We start from the raw sequence: 7,070 nt of genomic DNA, 5'->3' as shown, positions 1-7,070 counted from the left end.
TGTATTTTATGTTAAATATTTGGTTTATATTGCCTTTCTCTCTGTTCTTATTATGCTTCCAGCACCGTGTATCAATTAATATTCAATGTACATTTCTCAACATATGAAATTTCTGCTCCTGAATAATTTTTTTCCTATTCACAAAACAACTTTGGTATTCTAATAAGAACAATTAACTTGTATATGCGCAAATAGTTGTGAATGTCAACACCAACTTTCAATTTTGATACAGTTATTGAGAAATTTGCATGTTTTATCTGAAAGAAACCTAATTCAGGGCCAAAATAATAGTTACCAATCTTAAACCTACATGTGATTACTCATTCCTTGAAACTTTTTGGGTAATAAACGAGTATGAAAATAACGATTTTGTGTACGGTGTACAACAACTTGACTATGCACCGTACATAAGGATGCTAAAAACAGTACACAACACTTCTTTCGGGATAAAATATCGAAAAATAACATGTATGAAAGATTTCAATGCCAATTATTGAAACAGCTGTACTTATTTCACACACAGAGTTGCCTTCTACCAGAAAAAGAGTGCAATGAAAAAAGAATTATATCGGATGAGACGAGTGCCAACTTGTTTCACAAATATTTGTACTTTGCACATGTTTTTAGGAATCGTTCTTGTTTTGGGAAAATAATGAGACATCTCTAATTATCAACCTACAACCAAATTCTTTCTTAAAACAGCAACTATGTTTAGATAGAAGTACATACACATTGATATTATGTGAACAAAACAGATTTTTGTTACTGTGTAAGATGAAAATCGCCCACGCCTGGTTGGTTAGTACCTATATCCGCTGTACGATGATACACCGTGCAGAAGAAAGAAAAAAAAGTTGGAATTGTGTTTAGTGAAACCATGCACGGTTAGCCACTAGTTCAATGCCCCAGTCAGGCAGACTTGTCAAAATGTTATAGTCGTATAGGGACAAGTTTGGATGTTTAGTTTTCTGACCAGCAGATGAATAAAATTTTGGCACAGACTGGTGCTAACTTTGTCTTGAAGCAAACTGCTTCCAGGTGACAACTTGGTTTAACTTTGAATTATCATAGGGCCTTATTACTTTTCTGTTAACTGAACTACCCATTATAAAGTGCAAGCCAAATCTTATTTGCTGGTCTGAAATACTATTTTGGTTAAAATAATCAAAGTAACTTGGTTCAATTTTGAGAAATAGTAATTGTGCTCCATTCTAAAGGAGGAGTTGTCCAACAAAATTTTCCATCTTTTCAAAGTTTTGCTTTAATTTGCAACCACACTTTTCGTCCGTCATAGTTAACTTTTACAAAAATCTTCTCTGAAACTACTTGGCCAAAATCATCATTGGGGTATCTAGTTTTAAAAATGTGTCCAGTGACCCAGTCAACCAACCAAAATGGCTGCCATGGCTAAAAATAGAACAAGGGGGTAAAATGCAGTTTTTGGCCTTATAACTCTAAAACCAAAGCATTTCGAGCAAATCTGACATGGGATAAAATTGTTCAACAGGTCAAGATCTATCTGTCATTAAATTTTCAGATGAATCCGACAACCTGTTTGTTGAATTGCTGCCCCTAAATTGAATTTTATGGTCGTATATTGGTATCTTATTCCTTATTCCTCTGTATCTTTAACCTATATAGGAGAACCACACCAGTGTCTTCATAGGCACCAGTATGTCTAACATGTGCAGCAATATCCTCCACCTGTGTGCTTTATATATACGTGTAGTGCAGTCCAATACCATCTAAAAAAAAATTTATATATACAGTTTATTTACACATTGTTCACAACACTGATTCTTGGTTATTACACCTTTACGTTTTTCTTGTCCTTTTTCCATCCTTTTGACAGGAAACGGCATCTGATGGTGTGTAACAAAAAGAGAAGTCGGTGGCGTCGTCTGAAGACAATTGGTTTTTGCACTCTAACTTAAGTATAAGTAAATAGAAATCTGAAATTTTAACGCAAGGTTTATGACCACACAAGGAAGGTTGGGATTGATTTTGGGAGTTTTGGTCCCAACAGTAGGAATTGGGGGACCAAAAATAGCCCAAATGAGCATTTTCTTGGTTTTCGCAACTATAACTTTAGTAGATAGATAAATAGAAACCTATAAGAAAACTTTATTTTGATTCGGCATGAGTACAAATAAGCAACACAAGCTCTCAGGAGCTTTTGATCGAATATTAAAACATATAAATAACATAAAAACAGTGCATTTTGACATATAAAACAACCTGTAATTCAAAGTTGAAATCTCGCATACATAGCATGCAATAAAAATAATCAACAAATTTTCGAATGAACTAAAAACATGCTTGACCAGAGCAACCAAAAGCATAATAAATAATAAAACAGTTTAAGAATTATCTGTAAGCAGAACGGTGACATTCCAAACCGTTCCAGGACTGAACAAGACTTAAAATGTGAAAAACTTTTTTCAGTCCTGAAATGGTTTGGAAGACTGTTCCATAAGTAGCAGCAGCAAATTTGAACGATTTTTTACCATAACGGGTTGACTTTACCTGTGGAATTTCGAGAATATTTACATACCTGAAAGAATATTTAGATTTTTTGACATTCACCAAATTTTGTAAGCACACAGGAGCGATGTTGTTTATAATTTTAAAAGTTTCTAGAGCCATTGTTCTTATCCGTCTGATCTGCAAGGAAGGCACCTTAGCTTTAAGTAAGAGGTCCTCGTAGGAGCTGGTAAAATCCTCATAAACAAAACGGAGTGCTCTTTCCTGCACCTTTTCTAGTTTTTTGGAATTTTTCTCCGTGCAAAAATGCCATGCCAAAGGGCAAAAATTAAAATTACTCAGAATAAAAGTATGAAATATAGTAAGTTTACTAAGTCTATCCAAAAATGAGCCTAAACGTTTTAAAACATTTAATTGCTGTGATGCCTTCCTACAGATTGAGCTGATATGAACATCAAAATTTAGCTGGTAGTCTATTTCAATGCCTAATAATTTTACTGTTTTTTTAGCTCACCTGGCCCGAAAGGCCAAGTGAGCTTTTCTCATCACTTGGCGTCCGGCGTCGTTAACTTTTACAAAAATCTTCTCCTCTGAAACTGCTGGGTCAAATTTAACCAAACATTGCCAAAATCATTATTAGGGTATCTAGTTGAAAAATTGTGTCCGGTGACCTGCCCAACCAAGATGGCCGCCATGGCTAAAAATAGAACATAGGGGTAAAATACAGTTTTTGGCTTATAACTCAAAAACCAAAGCATTTAGAGCAAATCTGTCGGGGGTTAAATTGTTCATCAGGTGGAGACCTATCTGCCGTGAAATTTTCAGATGAATCAGACAACCCGTTGTTGGGTTGCTGCCCCTGAATTTGTAATTTTAATGAAATTTTGCTGTTTTTGCTTATTTATTTATCTTGAATATTATTATAGATAGAGATAAACTGTAAACAGCAATAATGTTCAGCAAAGTAAGATTTACAAATAAGTCAACATGACCGAAATTGTCAGTTGACCCCTTTAGGAGTTATTGCCCTTTATAGTCAATTTTTAACCATTTTTCGTAAATCTTAGTAATCTTTTACAAAAATCTTCTCCTCTAAAACTACTTGGCCAAATTAAACCAAACTTGGCCACAACTATCATTGGGGTATTTAGTTTAAAAATTGTGTGGCGTGACCTGGCCAACCAACCAAGATGGCCGCCGCAGCTTAAAATAGAACGTAGGGGTAAAATGCAGTTTTGGGCTTATAACTTTAAAACCAAAGCATATAAAAGCAAATCTGACGGAAGTAAAATTGTTTATCAGGTCAAAATCTATCTGCCCTGAAATTTTCAGATGAATCGGACAACCCGTTGTTGGGTTGCTGCCCCTGAACTGGTAATTTTAAGGAAATTTTGCTGTTTTAGCCTGTTATCTTGAATATTATTATAGATGTATGAAGAGATAAACTTTAGAATACAATAAATGTTGGCAAAGTAAGATCTATAAATAAGTCAACATGACCGAAATTGTCAGTTGACCCCTTTAGGAGTTATTGCCCTTTATAGTCAAGTTTTAACAATTTTTTCGTACATCTTAGTAATCTTTTACAAAAATCTTCTCCTCTGAAACTACTGGGCCAGGTTAATTATAGATAGAGATAATTGTAAGCAGCTAGAATGTTCAGTAAATTAAGATGTACAAAAACATCACGCTCACCAAAACACAATTTTGTCATGAATCCATCTGCGTCCTTTGTTTAATATTCACATAGACCAAGGTGAGCGACACAGGCTCTTTAGAGCCTCTAGTTTATATGAACCTATGAACTTTTGACACGAGGTTTATGACCACAAAAGGAAGGTTGGGATTAATTTTGGGAATTGAGGTCCCAACAGTTCAGGAATTGGGGGCCCAAACAAGCATTTTTCTTGGTTTTCGCACCAAAACTTTAGTATAAGTAAATAGAAATCTATGAACTTTAAACACAAGGCTTATGACCATAAAAGGAAGGTTGGGAGTTTTGGTCCCAACAGTTTAGGAATAAGGGGCCAAAAGGGTCCAAAATTAAACAAAAAAACAAAAATTGAATTGTTGGTGTTCATTGATATGCTGATTCGAAACATTAATTTAAGATTTTTACACGACCACAAAAAAAAATTTGGGATGGTATAATGGTATGATGTCATCCGAAGACGCCTTGGACAATAACTTTAAATTAAGTGAATATATCTTTATGAATTTTTTTTCAGAATGTTCAATACCACAAAAGGAGGGTTGAGGATGATGGTCCCAACCTTTTAGGAATAAGGGGCCCAAAATAAGTATTTCAAATTCTACCACAATGATTCATATAACAAAGTGGAGGCTGGGATTGAGTTTTTTATAAGTTTCAGAATGAAATCATCAATTGCACAGTATTTTGCAATAGATTTGTAAGATCTTTGACCATTTATTTTGTGTCAAAAATTTGATCCCAATCCAAATTCAGACCGTATCAAGTTTGAAAATTGTGCCCAAATTTGCCCCCACTGTTCAGGATTCGACCATTGCGGTCGTATCAGGCTGCGCTCAGCGAAGCAGTTTATTGATTATGGGCCAGTTTTCAAGTTTGTCCAAATTGGTCCTCATTGATTGTCCATACTTGCCCCAACTGTTCAATGTTCGACCTCTGCGGTCGTATAAAGCTGCGTCATGAGGAGCATCTCATTATCGTTGTAAAGGGATTAAGTGTTCAATCGCCAGGAACGGTGAAAGCTGACCAATGTCTCCCCCATATGAAGATTTCTGGATGCGCCACTGGATTAGGTTTTAAAAATAATTTAACTTCAGGTTAATAACAGAAAATATTGCAAATTAAAAACAATAGTGCACACAGTGAAATGTCTCGCCTACTAAAAGAGGGATGAAAGATACCAAAGGGACAATCAAACTCGTAACTCGTAAATCGAAAATAAACTGACAACGCCTTGGCTTAAAATAAATAATACAAACAATAGTACACATGACACAACATAGAAAACTAAAGAATAGGTAACACGAACCCCACCAAAAACTAGGGATGATTTCAGGTGCTCCGGAAGGGTAAGCCGAAGATCCTGCTCAACATGCGGCACTCGTCGTGTTGCTTATGTGATAACACGACCGGTAAATATAGTTCGGTAGGTCACATTTATGAAAGCGAAGGGGGTTGTAGTTACGACGTAAGGAACATATCCGAAATCATTTGGAAACGGTCAAACAACTCTTGATGGTGTCCGTAAAATTTACGAAGGATTTCAACTTCGCCATTTGGAACTTGGTTTAATAGCTTCCTTGCGAGCAGCAACCCTCTATATGTAGTTTACTGCAAGTATCTCATTAACATTTATAATCTCCTTTAGTCCGATAAACCAATTCAACAATACATGTACACCTTTATGCAATCGTTTTGTTCATAAAATATAGATGACCTAATGCTCACTGTGTATTATCGCCACCGGAAATTGGGTACTAACGAGGCGGAGAGAAATAGAAAAAAAAAGTAAACAAGTTCAGAATTCATTCAATTTAAAGCATTTACACTCATTTGATGAGGGTGCCGCTTAAGAAATGATTTTCTGGTATATAATTCTTTAAATTATTAGGCCGATAAGTACAAAGTTAATACAAGATTTTGCGTAATACTCCAAAACTTGCCACTTTATACCGGAAAATTTCGAGGTCTATCGTTCTCTGTCGCCCCATTCTCAAGATATTGAACTGTTTTTCATTATTTTTACAAACACGTTTTTAGATTATTATAGTGTGGCATCATATTTACAGAAGTTTGTTGTCAAAAAGATGTATTTTAAAGAATATAGACCATAAAAAATAAAGTCTAGGGTACGGCAACTTGCTGGTGTTGACAAATTTACTGTACGGCAACTTATTTTTAATTGTATGGCAACTTGCTAATTTTAGAGTAGTTATTTACCGTCCTTTTACAGAAAATAAAGTATTAAGTTCAAATATCTAAGGTGGGAAGGGTACCTTTTTATGTTAAACCGTTTTTGTCCTTTTAGAGGTTTAAATTTGTTTAAAAATGTTATTTGACTGATAAATTTTAAAAACTGTTAATTTTTTTCGACTGTCTACAATCTGTTTTGTTAAAATTTGCAATGTTGTTAACTGTTTATCTGAAATTGAGATTCCTGTTATCCGTTACTTAATACTTAAAGCGTTCACTGTTTTTGACATCATTTTCTCTGTTAACTAATATTCACAAGAATCACATTGAAATTTGCTGTCCATCTTGTTCTTTACGTTGCTTCCGCAAAGGAGTGTATGTAACTGTAAATGTTTTTAAAAAATCTTTGAGTATTGTAAATCGATTCTTGACAAAATTGAGAATGGAAATGAGGAAAATGTCAAAGAAACAGAAGCCCAACCAAATAGAAGGAACAACACAATGCAGCGAGAAAATTATGCACTAGGGTGGGGTGTCAATTCACAGATAGGAAAAAACCTTAGAATTGAAACTCGTAATTTTTAAAAACCCTCTTTCCCTTCCTTCCTAATAAATGAGGCTTAATAATTGAGTAATGAATGTGAATATTTATGGAAAGAGAATCTTCCATAGATTTGATTTC

This window comes from Mytilus trossulus, chromosome 7 (assembly GCF_036588685.1).
Source record: "Mytilus trossulus isolate FHL-02 chromosome 7, PNRI_Mtr1.1.1.hap1, whole genome shotgun sequence".
In the NCBI taxonomy this organism is placed as follows: Eukaryota; Metazoa; Mollusca; class Bivalvia; order Mytilida; family Mytilidae; genus Mytilus; species Mytilus trossulus.
This window is presented reverse-complemented; position numbering follows the sequence as displayed.